At 34.4% G+C, this 19316-nt stretch overlaps 1 protein-coding gene across 4 annotated transcripts in view; it reads right to left on the bottom strand.

Moving 5' to 3' along the window:
- TCF12 (transcription factor 12) overlaps positions 1 to 19316 on the bottom strand; it is a 346996-nt gene that overhangs the window by 156649 nt on the left and 171031 nt on the right. The gene's annotated exons all lie outside the window — the stretch shown is intronic.

The following is a 19316-nucleotide window of genomic DNA, read 5'->3' as shown; positions in this document are numbered from 1 at the left end:
AGAGGTTAGCAATCTAATGGGAGAGACAAATATTCACATAAATAATTATAATGAAACCCAAAATGCATATAGAGCTTAATTTAAGTCCTGAGATGTCATCAATGGCAGGATTCATGTAATTTATCTATGGTTTAAAAACAGTTCAACGAACAATGACTGAACACCTGATGTATATCTGGTATTAAACAGGGCTCAGGAGGAAAATGAATAAAGACATCCTATCCTCAACAAATTTCCAGTCTAAAGCAAATGCACAAAAATAGCAAATTTCAGTAGATCACATACAGGGAGCCATGGACACAGAGAAAAGGAGCACTGAATCCAAGCTGGGAGTTTCAGCAAGGCTTCTGAGAAAAGCTAAAGCATGAGTTGAAAACTCCAGGAGGGCAAAGCCATAACTGCTTTCATTACCAGTGCATATCCAAGTAGTTAACACAGTGTCTAGCAAATGGGAGAAACGCAGTAAGTATTGATAAATGAATGACTTGATGGGATTAATCAGGCAAAGAAGTTATGAAGAACATTTCAGTTAGAGGAAACTGTGTGGGGGAAAAAAGCATGCAAACATAAAATAGTTCAAATTAAGTGGGTAACTATAAGCAGGAAAGTAGTATTAGGACCTAAGACTCAGGATAAGTGATAGGAAATAAGGATAAAATATTTGAATGCCGTTATTTACCCAAGGTTCTGAAATAGAAGCAAGGTTGGTAGTCAAAAAAAGTTTAATGTAGTAATGCAAACAATTGGTTGTTTTTTTTCCAAGAGATACAAAGTACTATAATAAAGCAGAAGAGGAAGAGATTAATTCCTATGTTAGGATTGCCAGGGGAGCACATGATGAATATATATCAAGTATCTGCTAAATCAGTCATATTGTGACCAAACTGCCCAATCCTTTATGAGTTATAATATTCCAAAATCCAAAGTCTACAGTATCTGTATGGAGTGAGAGCTGTTGGATAAAGTGGGATGAAAAAAAGGATACTCTATTTCTTGATTTTGTGTCCAAATAATACAAGGATAAAACAACGAACTTAAATTTTACTAGCGAGTTTTACAATTACACTTGACTACAGAATCTCATAAACAGCATACAGCACAGTGTCTAGCATGGAAAAGATAACCGCTCTCTCCCACCCCCCAAAAACACACCAAAGCATGAAGGTGTGCATGAAATAAATAGTTCTTCACTAACTATAAATTAATGATTAATCTATCAAAGGATATGGTAAAACAAATGAGTTATTCTCACAAAGTAATTGGTAAATAATAGTTATCTCCTTTAAAACAAGAATGAAAAAATGCTAGCTTTGAAAATCTGAAGAATTTCTTTTTAAGTGTATCTTAAGGAAAGGATAAAATATTTTTGAGTAATTATTATGTACTTACAGACATGCAAATTCAAGTTTTGGCTAGTAAAAGAAGCATTACAAACTAGTTTCTAGAAAGCTAACAACTCATACAGATTGCTTTTGCACTGGTTAAACAAGAAGAAAAACTGAAAAAGAAATGGAAAATACATTATAGACACAAAAATCTGAAAATATACTGGTTGCTTGGCTGTCTGCCTGGCAACGGTGCTGAGTGAAGCAGAATGACTAGTGATTTGATCCAGACAGGTAGGTCTGAAGGAGTAATCCACACATGTACAGTGCAATCACTAACTAAAAAAATCTATGGTAAAAATTTCCTCCATGGATAAATTGAGAAGGTTTCTGATAACTGTGCTGCAAATTAAGGCTAACATCACTATTTGAAGCTTGATCAAATTCATCAGATGTCGAAGTGTAATTAAAAAGGAAAAGAAAAAAAAGAAAGATATTTCACATGAAAAGCATATATCACAGATCCAAAGTACCCATTAAAGGGAAGAGAGGCTCTTCATCTGTTTAGTTTCTAGTTCAATTGCATCCAAAGTCTCAAGAGACAGCGATTCTTTAACATGGGTTAACAGAAATAAGAGTTAATTTGCCCAGACAAAATTCTTTCCTAATGAATCATTGCCCTTCAATTTGCTCTTTTATTTAACATTTACAAAGGTTGTTATTGACGTTTGCTGTATGTCACTGCCAGGGGACCAAGCTGTGTCTGTGCTTAGAAAGAACACAATGGAGAAAAGGCGGAGTTATAATCAACACTGAAGCTTGCCTTCCTCATACTGCCAAAGATATCCTGGCTAAGCAACCTCATCCTAAACACTGCAGAGCCAATTAAATTGATCATTGCACTGAATACAAGATAAGCGTTCTGAAATGCAAAAATCGATAGAACAAAGATAACAGACAAAAATGACTCAATAAAATTATCAACAAAATTTTATTTAATATACTGTCCCTTTGTTTGTAGACAACTTAGACAAATACAATCTCTTCACAAAATAAAAATAATTTTTAAAAATCTGTAAAAATTCCTTTTATAGGTCTGTGATCTATAAAACCACTTTTGAAATTATAGAAATATTTTATTTATAATTTTCATATTAAGAAGGCAGGATTCTATTAAATAAGTGAAATAAAATGATTTTTATCTGAGGTTGAAGGAAATGTTATTACAAATTTTAATTTATCAATAGAAAATGGTTGAGTACTATCAACAAAGTACTACTATGTTAGGCTCTGCATTGAGCACATCCCTTTAAGTCTCAAACCAATACTATGAACTATAATATAAGTTCATAGTATTTACTATTTATTATAATTACTATTTTTTTTTTTTTTAGAGATGGGGTCTCGCTATGTTGCCCAGGGTGGTCTTGAACTCCTAGCCTCAAGCAATCTTCCTGTCTTGGTCTCTCCAGGAACTAGGACTATAGGTATGAGCCAGCATGCCCAGCTACTATCCTCATTTATATATAAAGAAACTGAAGCTTACAAACAAGGGCTAGAACTTAAATCCAGGTCACAGTTGCAGGAAAGCAGCTCTTACCCATAGTAATGAAAAGGTTTTACTCATTCATGGCAGATATTAGAATTACAGTAATATAAGAGGCTATTTTCTATCAAAGTTAATAATACCTAATTATAGAATTGTTTTTACTAGTAAAGAAGAGGTTAATATCCTTTTTTTAAAAGTCTCTTTTATTGGGTTTTAAAGATGTTAATAGTTAAATTTTAACATAAAGCAATTTTTCTACTTTAGTTCTATTTTTCCTTATAATAAAATTATCATTAGAAAAACAAACCTACATGACATGGTTGGCAGCTTGACATTGATGCCAAATAATGATGAAATTTGGAAACTTTTAGTGTTCATATTAACTCACATCTGGAAAAGGGAGTCAATAAAAGTTGTCAACAAATCACTTCATCATTCTGTCCCCAGGCTTCATGTCAACTACCCTATCAAAATACCTGCTTTTCAGCCACAAAATTATGTAGGGAAAAATAAAATAATACAACACTTTAAATGAAATGAGAATGGCAATTATTATATAAACTGTACTAAACTTTAGCCTTTCAGAGGGTAAGATCTCATAACACACATCATTTAAATAATTATTAAAAGAACATCCATACTTAGAAAATATTATGTATTAACAACTACCAGAGTAAAAAATAATACATGATTTACCAACCTCTGAGTTCCATAATCTTATTTGTAAGTCAGCTATATTAGGAATCTGAAGTTTTATCGGTACACAAGAAAATCTTTATATGTGGAATCCAGGGTTAGTATAGTATAAAGGTTAAAATAGGCTTTTGGAGTCAAGGATACCAGTATCTCCTTATTCACTACTAATAATGTTAAGTAAAAAAAAAAAATACTTAATTCCCGTCTCTCAATCTGTTAAATGGGACTAACAATATATACCTCATGTTTTTCCTAAGGATAAAACAAGACAATGTAATGGAAACAATCAGGTCAGAATCTAACACAGTAAGTTATTGTGTAAATGGTAGTCTGAGAATTAGACAGAAGAAAGAAGGAAAATGGCATTTTCTTCCTACTTTTCTGAGTTCAGGTCTGGAAGGAGTACATCTTTGTTTTCATCTTATAATCCTCTCCTATTGCCTAGTATGTCTCTGCTCATCTGATGCCCAGCGTGCTAAACTCTTTACTGTAGATCCCTGCAGTGATTCACAGTGCAACACACTCCGAATGGCCAAACTCCTTTCTCCCTCAATCAAAACTTCTCTGCTAGGATTTAAGCAATCAAACTTGAGTAATTTATAATAATACATTAACATTCTTACAGATTATGCTTATTATTAACTCAAATCAATCACTGGTGAAACAAAACAAAATTAAAATTTAGGCAAAAATAGTCCAGCCTTTCCTAAGAATCTGCCCATAGGCCTGCTCCGTTAAGTCATTTCCACTAATGCAAACTTCTTCCAACATAATCCACATCTTCATTGGGTTCTGAGTGTTTTCAAATAGCTTCCATGGCAGTGTGTGGGTAAGAATAACTAGTTGCTTATAAGATGCCAATGTCACTGTCATTTTCACCAAATTACTGGAATATATATTTTGATGTTAAAACTTTAGAAATTATGGAAGTTTTACTTTACCTTGATCAGAAGCTAACATCTAGACTAAAATATATTTGTTTATGTAGCTCATTCCATAAATAAATGAATAAAATAAATTAAATTTGCTGAATATCAATAGGTATCAAATTATTATTTTTACATGGAACTTTGACTCTTTGACCTTCTTTAATTATTTCAATTTAAAAAAAGCTAGGTAACTATTACCCACCCTATAAAGTAAACAGAATCCAAAAGAATCTTTATTTTCTAAAACCACACAAATAGAACAAATCTGAAAGCTCAAAATATTGTTAGCCTAAACCAAAGCTTAGTCAGACACTTAATTCTGTTTGAGAACTGTTTTACACTGCTGTCATGCAACATAAATATAAACAGAGAGCAAAATAAAAATATTTCCTATTAATTCCTCTTTGCATTAAAAAAAAACCCCTCATTTTAATACTGAGTTTAAGGAACAACTTTCATTCAGCCACTTATTCAATGTATATTTATTAATGCCTCCTTAATGCAAGGCATAATGATAGGTGCCAAAAATATAAAACAACTTAAAAGTCAACCAAATGTATTATGAAACCAAGAATGTTATCTATTTGGAAAGAAGTGGAAAATATAAACATTGAGATTTTATAAACTAGGACCAGTTGAAAGAAATTAATGCATCCTAGAAATGCTTTCAAAAGCTAACCCTTTCCACTCCACCTGTTCTACTACCTCCACTTAAAATCATAATTGTTTATGAAAACATTATAGTAGGTTAACTGCCTACAATTTTTTCACTGGCTGAAAGCACCTTGGGATGACTGCCAACTACAACCACTTCCCCAAGTAACAAGCTCCTGATGGAGTAATAAATAAAACATCATGTAATATGTTCATATGTCAAAGAGCAATAAATAATCACGTTACTGAGTTAAACACACTTTCAAAAAGGAATCACAAAAATAAAATTAGTTGTTAGGATCAAGTATGGTTCACAAAATTTAAGCCACTCACTAAAGTACTCTATCCCTATTGAGAAGGTTATTACCAAAGTCCAAGACTATTCGAAGATTTGGACCACAGCCAGATTTGCTCTCTAAATTTACTTTTCAAAGGGAGTTCTGTATCTTCTAGCAGACAAGATTCTCAACTACAGTACTCCTTTCTTGAAAAGTAAAGGAGAGCCACTGGAAATGCTAATTTACTGAATATCATTTTATTTCAGGCATATACTAGAAGATATAGATACAAATATAAATAACAAAAAAACCTGCCCTAAAGGTGCTAAGACATGCTACTCAGTGAGTTGCACAAAGCATTAAGGAAATACAAAAGAGGCAGTGATTGCCTATATCTGAAGTCACAGATGACAAGTGTGAGCTAACCCTTGATGGATAAGAAATTAAATATCATCAAGTAAGGATAAAACTTATGAAACAGAGTAATAGCTCTAGAAATAGGGAGTCACTGTAACATGCCTGGAGTGTAGAGTACCTGATAGAGATAAGGATGTAAAAAAATGAAGCTGGGGTCAGAAAATGAGGATCGTTAAGTGCCATGCTAAGGAACCTAGACTTTATCTTATAGGTAGGACACATAGAACAACAGCGTGCAGAGACCTATGACAGCTTCTTGCCATGAAAATGCAAAATTCATAATCGAAAACTTTAAAAAGTATTCAAACTGAAAACCACACTTAAGTTAAATAAGTTGAAATTTTATTTTTCTTTTCCCATTCAAATCAAATGCTCTATATTCTTAAAGCTTAATCTGGAATGTAATGTCTAGACAATATTCTACTTTTATACTCATTATAAGCCTAAGTACAATGTCTGAGTCTTTAGTAAATCTTTTGAAGATAATGTTTTCATCTTGGTATTTCCCACACTCTTATGCATAGTGTTTGGCACTCAATAAACTATGAAGAGACAGGGAGTAGAGTAAAATTCTTACAGGAAAAATTATTAGAAATTGTGCTATACCAAATCAATTTCATAAAAATGAATTGCCTGTCCACTGATTTTCCATGGAAAATCAAGGCCACCTAAATCTTGCTGAAAAGATGGAAACTCAACTGCTACACTCCTAGAATACAGCAATCTAAGTTGCCTATCACAGCTCCTCTATCTGAACAGTTGTTGAGATCAAGTTGCAGCTTGGACACGCACAATCACTCACAGTTAGTAGACAGCTGAAGGCATTCCAAGGGGTGGTGTTCCTTCCTCCAAGTTATCTGCCAAAGTAGTCATCTCCCTTCAGGCAGAGCTAACCCAGACCCTGTCCCTGAAAAAGCTACTTGAGGCTTGGCTACTTGGCACTACGATGTCAGATCAATGGAAAGTCAGACTCCCTGAAAATTCAATTGAGACCAGGCCACAGGACTAGTCTGACATGGAGGGTATTCCCAGCCCCAAGTCTTCCTACCCAAATCTGGAGCACTAAGCTCTCAGAATGCTTGTGTTTCTGAACTAAAAAATTTCTAGTACAATTCTCATTCCCACTTTCCTAAGATTTGAGGAGGAGCACAGAGGATTTCTTTTCCTTCTAAATCACATTACGGAAAATACATACTTCAGAAATAGTCCTGTGATCACCACAAAAGTTTTTAGTTTTCTGAGATTTAAAAGAAGTAGAGGAGAGGAAAGTTGGCCTTTTGTTCATATGGCACTTTTGGGTAATTCTTTTCTTTTGGCTCCTTCCCACTTAAAAATGTTTATTCTTTTCAAGATAAATAAACCAAAACTACCAATTGCCCTACACCACAAAGACAACTATGAAGTCTTATCAAGGTCTGCCATCAGTTCTATTACCCGCTGTGTCATCTTCCCTCAACACGAAAACACCAAGGACCTCAGTCTAAATTATTCCTCTCATTTAGTTCTTAGGGAGGAAAGCAACTGCCACTAGCCCCCAGTGAATCCAAAATTTCTCTTTCATGCTTGTAACAAATCCCTAGGAAAAGCGGTAGGCGTCATGTTTTCATAGAGTTTGGCCTGAACCTCACTGGGCTTTGGCCACTCTGTGCCTCTGTCCAGGGTAAAACAACACATTCTACCAAGAAGGCAACCAAAAGTCAACTCAGCCCTAGCCAGTTCTGCCACAGGTGAGTGCCATCTTAAAAACAAAACAAAACAAAGCTACAATGGGAGCATTCAGAGAAAGCAGAAAAGAGAGAACACTGAAAAGACACCTCCATATTTCAAGATCCCATACATGAGACTAACATCAGGCACAATGCATTTGGGACAGGATATAAATGTGTTTCTCACCGAAATTCTACATTTCTTTTCAATGACCCATTTTAATCCAGTAAACCTCACACTCCCATTTGAATCTCCTATCATCACATCAAATTCTTTTTCCCTTTTTCTTCTAACAAGCTAATGAATGTTGGCAATATTCTGAAGGTGGGGCTTCCAAGTGCTTCAAATCTTTTTTTAAAACATCAATTGGCATTCTAACTAAACATAGGGGCTTACTTTCTATTTCCTCATTTGTACAATGAGATGAACCAAGTCTCTTTTTAATTTTCAACACCCAACGCATCCATTCTATCTAGGCCTAGTCCAAATAGAGACAGACTGAGCCTCTCAAATTAAAAGGTTTTGTGGAACTGGACAGAAGGCAGTGGCTTACATTACTACTCTTGCATTATTTTCTATCCTGTATACAAAGTCTCAGTTTCTCCGATCAAAAGCCAACTTTTAACCAAACTCTTAAGTCCTGTCAGAGAAAATAAGTAATGGGGTCTCTATAGAAAGAGGACTCCAGTTTCTCAAATGGCATAGCATTCGTTTCAATTCTGTATTAAAAATGAAAATGTGATACATATTAGGTCTAAATCTAATTAACAGAAGCCAGGATTCAGTGTCATAGATTCAATCTATTCTGCCAGTGCTTCCAAGGCAAAAGCATGGTCCTTTGCCCCAACTATGATACACTTAAAATGCTTTAAAATAGAAATCTTTAAAATAAGAAAATCTTAGATTAACAAAAATTCTCATTTTTTTGAACCTAGATTGATTATGTTAATTAAATCTTTCCTACTGTGTGCTTTATTGACTCTTACAACCATTAACGTTCAAGGCAATCCATTATGACACTAATCAGACACGTTACACATTGTTATGTTATCATGAGAATGCATGCTGAGAAAGCTTATCTTTATAACTTGCTGGGTAATTTAGGAATCTTTTTACTTTTTCCAAATTTCCATACTTTGGTCTCCTGTGACACTGAATGATCCACACCCTTTCTCATTAGAAATATTAGGACTATTTGTACTATGAATTGAAACATTTCACCCATCATATACAGCTTGATAGCCATTCTAACCTCTTTAATTTGCTCCTTCACAAATTAACACTTTCTAGATACCTTACATGTTCATTTGCATTAAGTAGGAAATCTCTATGGTTGACTAAAGTACAACTGTGATTTATGGTACTGTGTAAATGATTTAAATAAGAATATTTAATGACATTAAATAAATCTCATAATTTTAATAATTTTACAAAGAAAGGTATAAAGCCAAAGTAAGCTACCTCTGACAATTTTTATTCATTTGTGATATACTACAGTATTCAATTTCCATCTCAATAAAAACCTAAAACACTATATGAAACAATAAGATAAATAATCTGAACTGGTTTAGTTAGTTAACAGTTAACTTAAGCCATAGGGTCAAGTTAACCACATATAAGAACAAATTAAAATATCTGATATTAAGACAAGAAAAATAGAAATTCTAATACTCACAGAAAAAGGATAAGCAAAGTGTAAAGAATTACAGAATTATCTGTCACAAAAAGTAACAGATTAGCCTAATTACAACATTAATAGTTATCATTATTGTGAATACTTCCAACTAACTGCCTTATAGGATATAAGAAATACATATTTTTCTGAAGACCAGATTTCTCATTCCCTTTCCAAAACAGGGTCTTAGTTCCTTTACAGTATTTGACATCTTAGCCCCTCTAGCTTTCCCCAGCTGACCCCACACACTGAGGCACAGCTACAAATGCCCAGAGAAAGAAGACCCACTGGGGAAAATTGTACAAGGCTCAACTTTACATGCATCAGTGGGCTTCACAGTAGATAAATACACCCTACAGCCAGATTAACTGACACATTGAAGCAAAAAGGGGAAAGTTGAGATTTAGCTACTTTATCTTAAACCTCTTTTTAAGCAAGGAGTGGTTTATTTTTATTACAGATTTCACATATACAAAAAAAATCTGCCTCAAGGACTCATCTACACTAATATTAATTATTTGAAAGTATTTCTAAAAACCTTAAATTTATAATGCACCATAGTTTATTATGATTTTAAAAGGAGACCTACAATTACAGGCTTTGTTTTTTACAAATGACAAAATTTTTGACAACACAGAGGCAAATACATTTTAGTTTATTATTGGCTCTTTGTACACATCTATTTAAAAGTAGGACTTACAAACAAGTTTAGGAAAATATTGACAAATTACCTACAATCTTTAAAAATCCAAGGGGAAGTTCTAAATTAGCTTACTGATGTTTTTCTCAACTCTAAGAACCCTCCCTGCTCCCTCCTCCCCCATCTCCCAAGGATCTCAACAGGCTCCAAGAAACAACTCCCTATGAGTTGTTTGTCTAAAATACCTAACCCCAGGGACCACTAGAATAGCCTCACCTCCATTCTCAAACTCTTCTTGTAGAGCCAGCTTCCTGTGACAAGTGAAAATCTGAAATTGTGGAAGAGTTCCCTAAGTAGGATTAGCAATTTGAGGGAGAGGAGGAAATTCTTCAGATTTGAGATTATAAATGACAGTCAAAACCTAATCCTCAAACCTCATTTCTCATCCAAGTAAAAGTGAGGAAAGGCCCAGATGAAATTTGTTTCTGCATCTTTCTACTTTGCCTCTGAGGGAGAAGAAAGGTGAGAGGGATCAGCCCTAGGTAGAATCCATCACCAAAGAATTCACTTTGGGACTTTCCAATATTTTTCTCCTGTAGTATCTTTCTTTCACTCTAGGTACCTGCTAATATATTTTGATATAATCAATTCAGAAATACAGATTATCTTGCTTTCTAAATGTTCTCAAGTTGTTGATGTACTCCAAAACACAAAGGCAGCTTTTATGTTTCCCACTTCCTATTAATAGTGCAGTGTACTCAAGAAAAAGGAATAATGGTTGACAAAAAGGTTCTTCTTGCTTGCTAGTATCACCTAATAGAGTTGTAGTTTCCTAAAAATAAAAGTTCAAGGACATTCTTGCCTTAGAAATTCATGGCTTTTCAGTGATTTAATAGGTCATAAGGGTAACTTTTCCCTCCTAGATTTCCATTAAAAATGTTTCTAAAAAAATAATTTTCTCTGCACATCCGTGACCCTTTCCTTCCCTCCAGTATTCCCTAACCCACTATCCTATAATTTTTTATTTCCTTTATTTATACATTTCAGTTATCTATTTGCGTACTTACTTTCTAATTAAACTTTTTTTCTGAGATATGCAGTTGTAAAGAAATAACGGAGAGATCCTGTGTATCATTCACACGGTTTCTCCCACCTTGCAATATCACAACCATTATACTGACACTGACACAATCCATTGATCTTATTCAGATTTCCTCACATTTTTTCATTTATGTGTATGTGGCTGTGTGTGTTTAGTTCTACATAATTTTATCACATGTGTAGGTTCATGTATACACTGCCAGGCACAGTTCTATCATCACAAGGATCCCTTATGTTGTCCTTTTATAACCATACCCATCTGTGTCCTTAACCCCTGGCAACCAACAATTTGTTCTCAATTCTTATTTTGTCATTTCAAGAGTAGTACGTGTATGGAATTATACAGGATATAATCTTTTGGGAGTGGCTTTTTTCATACAGCCTAATTCACTCAATATTGAGCTAAACTGCTGCACTGATTGGCACAGGTTCAGCAAACCTTATCTGAAATGTTTTGGACCAGCAGTGTTTCAGACTTTGATTTTTTTTTTCATTTTGGAATATTTGCATTATCCTTACATTTTGAACATCCCAAATTCCAAAATCCAAAATCTGAAATGCTCCAATAAGCATTTCCTTAGAGCTTCATGTTGATGCTCAAAAAATTCTGGATTTCTAAGCATTTTGGATTTCAGATTTGGGATGCTCAACCTGTAGTTCTTTCTTTTTTACTGCTGAATATAGTATTCCATGGTATCAGTGTTCCACACTTCGCTTAATCATTCACCTAACAAAGGAGATTTGAGTTGTTTCCAGTTTTGGGCTATTACAAATAAAGCTGTTATGAACATTAACATTCAAAATTTAATGGGAACTTAGGTTTTCTTTTCTCTGGAATAAATGTTCACGAGTGCAACTGCTGGATCACATGGCATTAATATTTGCAAGCTTAGCTTTATAATGAACTGCCAAAACTGTTTTCCAGAATGGTTATACCATTTTACATTCCCACTAGCAACATATAAGTGATCTGGCTTTTCCACATCTCCACCAACATTTAGTGTTTTAACTATTTTTTATGTGAGACATTCTGATATATGTAGCCATATATCATTGTGATTTGATTTGCATTCCCCTAATGGCTAATTTTAGGGCAGTGAAACACTGAATATCTTTTCCTGCACTTATCTGCCATCTGCATACCCTCTTCCGTGAATTATCTGTACATGTATTTTGCCTACTTCCTAGCTGGAAGTTTTTCAGTTGATTTTTGAGAATTATTAAATATTTTAACGACAATCCTTTGTCAAACACGTGATTTGCAAATATTTCACTGCACTCTGGGGCTTGTCATTTCATCCTCTTAACAGGGTCTTTCACAGAGCAAAAAGCTTTTAATTTTAATTAAGTCCAACTTATGAATATTTCCTTTTATGAATCTGCTTTCTGTGGCTTATCTAAGAACTCTTCACCTATGCCTAGATTGCAAAGGTTTTCTCCTATATTTTTTAAAAAATCTTACATTTACATATAAGGTCTTGATCCATTTTGAGTTAACTGTTGTATAAAGTATGAGGTTTAGGTTCAAACATTAACTATTTTTCCCTACAGATGTCCCATCCCCCCATAATTTATATCACAAATACTCATATCATTAGATAGAATTATTTAAGTATTATTTTGTTCACAGTAAGACTATTACCATCAATACCACTTAGTTTGTCAACTCTTAGCTGTGGCAGTTAAGTGACAAACCGTAGATCAATAGTGACATTTAGTTTAAGTTGCAGGTATTACTACATGCTGACAATTTTACTTGATTCCGATATAGTGAATGTCTGTGCACTGTGGTTTAAAACGTTCAAGATGCCAGGCCCTTTCAGACCATGTGTATATTCAATCAGAAAAATTATTCTCTTCCAGATAACTGCTTTCTCCATGTATCTTTTTGACTCAGTGTCCCCATGTATGTCCAATGTCTCAGTCTCACGTCATACTAGAACACAAGAAAGGTCTTTTAAACCTATTTGGGCATGCGGGGAACAACTATTTTGGAAATTTTTAAAAAACAGATTTTATTTTTTAAGAAAGTTTTAGGTTCATAGCAAAATTGAGTAAAAAGTGCAGAGTTCCCACACACCCTCTGCCTCCAAACACACACAGCCTCCCTCACTATCAATACCCCAACACCAGAGGTGGTATATATTTTATAATCAATGAACCTATATTGACATATCATTATCACCCAAAGCCCATAGTTTACATTAGGGTTGGTGTTGTATATTCTATTGGTTTAGACAAATATAATTGCATGTAACCACCATTAAAATACCATACAGAATAGTTCCACTGCCTAAAAATCCTCTGTGCTGTACCTGTTTGTCTGCCACACCCCCTTAACCCCTAGGAACCAACCACTGATCTTTTTACTGTCTCCACAGTTTTGCCTTTTCCAGAATGTCATAGGTGGAATTATACAGTATTTAGCCTTTTCAGACTGCTTTCACCCAGTTATCTGCATTTAAGCCTCTTCCACCATGCTTTTTCATGGCTTGACAACTCATTTCTTTTAGCACTGAATAGTATTTCTTTGTCTGATGTACCATTGGTTTATTCAACCATTCATTTACTGAAGGGCAACTTAGTTGCTTCCAAGTTTGGCAATTATGGATAAAGTGCTATACACATCTAGATGTAAGTCTTCAACTCCTTTGGGTAAACACGAAGAGCACAACTGCTGAACTCAACGGTAAGAGTGCGGTTACTTTTGTAGCAATCTGTCAAAGTATCTTCCAAGTGGCCACCCCACTTTGCAGTACCACCAGCAATGAAGGAGGGTTCCTGTTGCTTCACATACTTGCCCCCATTGGTGTTGTCCGCATTTGGATTGTGGCCATTTTAATAGGTGTGTAGTGGTATCTCATTGTTGTTTTAATTTGCAATTCCTTAAAAACATATAATGTTCAGCATTTCTTCACAGGCTTGTATGTCATCTTTATGTCTTCTTGGGTGAGGTGTCTATTTAGGTCTTTTGTCCATTTCTTTATCAATTGTTAGTTTTCTTATTTTTGCATTTTAAAAGTTCTTTACATATTTTGGATAACAGCCCTTTATCAGACATGACTTTGGCAAATATTTTATCCCAGTGTGCAGCTTATCTTTCTCATTCTCTTGAGCAATATAAAAACATTGTGAATACATGGACATGGTAATATCATGCACACGGTACAAATACAAAAGGATATACAGTGAAGTTTCTTTCCCCCTTTTGCCTGCCAAGAGCTCCCTTCCCAGAAAAGAATCACTGTTAACAATTTCTTGTATATTGTTTCAGAGATACTCTATCCAAATACAAACAAAAGTGTGCATTATTTTTTTAAATAAACTTTTTACTTTGGAATAATTTTACATTTATAGAAAAGTTTCAAAGTTAGTACAGAAAGTTTCCACAAAGTCTTCATTTAGTTTCCCCTACATCTTATACAACCATGCTACATTTGTCAAAACTAAGAAATTAACATTAGAACATTCTGTTAACTAAACTCAAGACTTTATTAGAATTTTACTACTTCTACTAATGTAATTTTTCTGTTCCAAGATCCAGTCCAAGATACCGCATCCATTTAGATATGTATGATTTCTAACAAATAAAAAAAACTCTGCATGCTCCTCTGCACTTAGCCTTTTTTACTTAATGTGTCTCAGATATCCTTCTATCAATACAAAAGGATGTGACTCTGATGACTGTATAATTTGCCATGTATAGATGTAGATTGATTATTTATTTAACCAGTCCTCTAATTTCTGGCAGCTTTCTAGTCCCAGACAGGAACTACTGCTGTCCACTACTTGATCTGCTTTTTATCCCTATCCTGACATTAATCAACCACTTCTGGAAAATCCCCTATAATGAACATAATAACTCCTATTTATACAACACTTTACAGTTTATGAAGTGGTCGCAATGTCCAATTATCTTATTTAGTTCTCACAACAGTCCTGTAAATTTGCACTAATGTTCCATTCTGCAAATGAGAAAAATTACTGAGACTCTAAATGAACTGCTCAAGAGCACAAATCAACACCAAACCAGGGTTTCTCATCCAAAAACTTTTCTTATAATGCAGGTGCTATGAGACATACACAAAGGTGTAAAGACATGTTCCCTAACCAAGGAACTTCAATTTAACTAGAAAGTCAATTTTATAGACACATTAAGAGATGATAATGGTAGGTTATTAAGTATGGAATGTCCCATTTCCTTAAGAACTAAGTTTGACAGTTGATATCTCTGGCATTTCACTTTGACACTTCTTGTTTTTTTGTTTGTTTACTTGTAAAGGTACATCCTCATTCTGTCCAATGCATGTTTTGGCTTGTGATTATCTTTCAAATTTTTTTTAGAGCAATTTTTGTGAAACCATGGATAAGTCAAAAATTTGTGTTACTTTCAAATATGAGTTCCACTGTGGAACCAATGCAGTGCAGACAGCTTGAAATATCAACGCAGTGTTTGGGAAGGATGTGGCTAATGGACTCATGGTACATCAATGGTTTTAGAAGTTCCATTCTGGTTATCTTAATCTTGAAAATGAGCCATGTGGGTGACCTGAGACCAAGGTGGATAATGATGAGCTGAAAGCTGTAGTGGAAGCAAATCCATCTCAACCTACATGTGAATTAGCAGAAAGGTTTGACATTCCTATTCCAACACTATTGGACAATTTGAAACAAATGGGCAAGGTAAAAAAGCTAGATAGATGGGTACCACATGAATTAAACGAACATCAGAAGAGAAATCGTCTCGAAGCTTGCCTTTCTTTGCTGTCATGACAAAAAGGCAAACAATTTCTACACTGTATTGCTACGTGTGAGGAAAAATGGATTCTTTTTGACAATCTCAAGCGTTCGGCACAATGGCTGGATAAAAGATCCAGTGCTGAAATAAAGTCCAAAATGGAATATTAATCAAAAAAAGTTAATGGTGTCCAGCACTGGTATTATCCACTACAGCTTCATGAAACCTGGGTCAATTCATTACAACGGATGTCTACTGCAACCAGTTGGACAAAATAATGAGGATGCTTGAGATTAAGCAGCTGAGACTGGTCAATAGAGACATGCCAATCCTCTTCTAAGAACGCTAGACTACATGTCCCGCAAACAGTGCTGTTCAAACTACAGCAGCTAGACTTGGAAACTCTCTGTCATCCATTGTATTCACCACATCTAGCACCAAGTGACTACCACTTCTTTCAGGCTTTGGGCCACTTCTTACAAGGAAAAGTATTAAATTTTCAACAAGCTGTGGAAAACATCTTTCACGTCGTTCCCCAGGCTTCTTCTCTGCTGGCATAAACAAGCTACCATTAAGATGGCAAAACTGTGTCAATAGTTTAGGTGCATACTTTGATTAATTGTACTACTTCTTGTTTGAAATATAACAAACTGAACTTTTGATTCAAAATTGGACATTTCATATTTAATGACCTAACACAAGGCATTATCTGTTAAGGAACTTCACAGAAAAGGTAGAATTTGAAAACTAAGTAGCATTTATGTATTAGTAAGATAAGGACAGGAAGGATAGGTGAGAAGGAAGGAGGGATAATGAAGAATGCCTAAACCCTGCTCAGAGAAAAGCAAGGAGATCACTCAGACCAAGTAAAATTAAATAAATAATTTTTCTCATGGCTCCACACAGGGAATCCAGCTGCTTAGTATATCACGACAACTACCGTAAGGCTCCCTAGAAAAGTCTGCTAATAATATTTTTGGATTTTTGTGGCTAAACTTTTTTCCCTTCCTCTTCTCTTAATTACTATATAAGGTATTCATATTTCAATAAAATATTAATTTAAATAAAATATTTAAATAAAATATTAATAAACTAAATATGCATGTTCATTGTAAAAATATAGTATATTTTCATAAATATGGCATATCTCCTGGTACTCAAGTTCAATCAGATCAAAGTTAACTTTTTGATATTTTTCTTTCAATTTTGTAATCTACACATATTGTGATATTACATTATCCTGCCTTTCTACTGTGAAATGTTATAAAAAAATTTTATGACAAAATATTATTTTAAAAGATAATTTTTAACAAGCACAATGTTATCCATCATATGACTGCATTATGATTTAACTAGTCCCATACTGCTAAACATTTGGGTGATACTAATTTTTCTTTATAAGATACTGTGACAAGCATTCTTGTATACACATCTTTACGTGCATTTGCAACGACTTCCTTAAATTTCTTTGTGGTGGAGCTAAGTAGAGACACAATGTGTTCTGTTTATTGGGTGTAAAAATACATCTTCATAAGTGTTTCAGGCACTATTTTCCTTCCAAGTATACCACGGCAAATTTGGAAAGTTAGAAAGCAAACTGTAGTAAAGAAAACAGTTGGAAAGTTCAGATGAGCTTCATTGTCCTAAAACTGTTCACTGCAGCAAGTTAATCAAAGTAATCAGGAATAGACTACAAGAAAGATAGATATAGAGGATACACAAAACAACACATAAAATATCTGACAACACAATTACCTGTCTGATAAGGCTTCAGCTGCTAAGAAGTATAACAAATGCCCATATGAATATATATGTACATAAATATATCCCTCATTATCTCTAGGGAAAAAGTAAATTATAAAGAGATATGTGCTAGTATATCCAGTACCTGAAGATATGTTTTCTAGTAATTTTATAAAATACCTCAAGGTAATACAATTAAAAACAAAATACCTGATTGAAATCTCATTGTAAAATGAAATAAAAGCCCACACTTAACATATGGTCATATCTTGTCTAAACACGTGAGCCCATATGTGTATGCACATACACATCACCCCCAGAATAAAAATGCTCTGCACTTAATGTTGTCACTGAATGACTGCATAATTTAATTTCCTTGAAATCTATTAGCCTGTAGGAAAAGAAATAAAAAAGTGGATGAAAATTCTTTGGGGTAAGCATACTTCATTTTATATAAACCTGAGCAAAAATTTATAAAAATTCTCAAATAACAAATATAGCATTATATTTTCTTTTAAATCCTTTAGATCAGTGGTCCCCAACCTTTTTGGCACCAGGGACTGGTTTCATGGAAGACAATTTTTCCACAGATTGGGGCTGGGGGGTGATTTCAGGATGATTCAAGCACATTACATTTATTGTGCAGTCAAACCTCTCTGCTAATGATAATCTGTATTTGCAGCTGCTCCCCAGTGCTAGCATCACCACCTCAGCTACACCTCAGATCATCAGGCACCAGATTCTCACAAGGAGCGTGCAACCTAGATCTCTCACATGCACAGTTTATGGTGGGGTTCAAGCTCCCATGAGAATCTAATGCTGCCGCTGAGCTGACAGGAGGCAGAACTCAGGTAGTGATGCCAGTGACGGGGAGTAAATACAGAGGACTCTTCCCTGGCTCATGGCTGCTCACTTACTGCTGTGTGGTCGTTTCTAACAGGCCACGGATGGGGTTCGGGGACGGCAGCTTTAGATAGAAGAAAACTTCAAGGTGAATAACATAATAATCAGAAAATTTCTCAAACACAAACCATTAATCACTATACACGAAATTTTAAAAATGTATTTTATGAACTATAATAAAATCCATAATTTATAATTATCTTACAAAAATTATTCACACACAAGCCTACAAAAATGCTGTAATATTTTTATTGCACAAATACTTTGGGAAGATTCCCAAGCTGGGAGTATAGATTTTTACTAAAGCAACAGTACACTTTCAATAATTGTGCCCTTGTCACACAATCCTCTCACCACAGATTCCTCCTATAGACTCTTAGTAGATGTTCTCTGAAGACCTCTCTCTACAGAAGTACCCTATTGCCAATTCTCTATTGAGGAGCCAAATTTTTACTTTTTCCTCTCCTAATATAGTGGTTCAAGTCACTACAGCTACAGTCTTTCACTGCCATTTTGAGAAGTAGTTTCTTTTTATATAGTTTCATATTATAGAAAAATCAGGGAAAAACAAGATTTAAGATGCAGAAAATCTAACATTTGCCTAGAAAGCCAACTTACCAATATCATATTTCACTATCATATTTGACAACAAAAACAACAGAAAAACAACTCACCTAATAAGTAACTTACTATTCATTACAGAGGCAATGAAACCTTGGAAATTTTAGAAATAATTCTCTACCATTACCACAAGCACCAATCAACATTATCTGAATATTTAAAAAACAAACACACAACACACACACATGCACACACAAAAAACTGATACTTTCCATAGAATTTTACATATTTGACTTCTTAACTCTGCAATAAATTGGCAGGGTTGCTACTGTTTAAAGTATTTTTGTTAAATTATCTAGCACAAGATTGGCAAACTACAGCCTATGGTGTAAATCCAGGC

The sequence above is a fragment of the Lemur catta genome, chromosome 1 (genome assembly GCF_020740605.2).
Source record: "Lemur catta isolate mLemCat1 chromosome 1, mLemCat1.pri, whole genome shotgun sequence".
NCBI lineage: Eukaryota > Metazoa > Chordata > Mammalia > Primates > Lemuridae > Lemur > Lemur catta.
The sequence above is the reverse complement of the archived record's forward strand: the minus strand, read 5'-3'. Positions and strand labels throughout refer to the sequence as shown.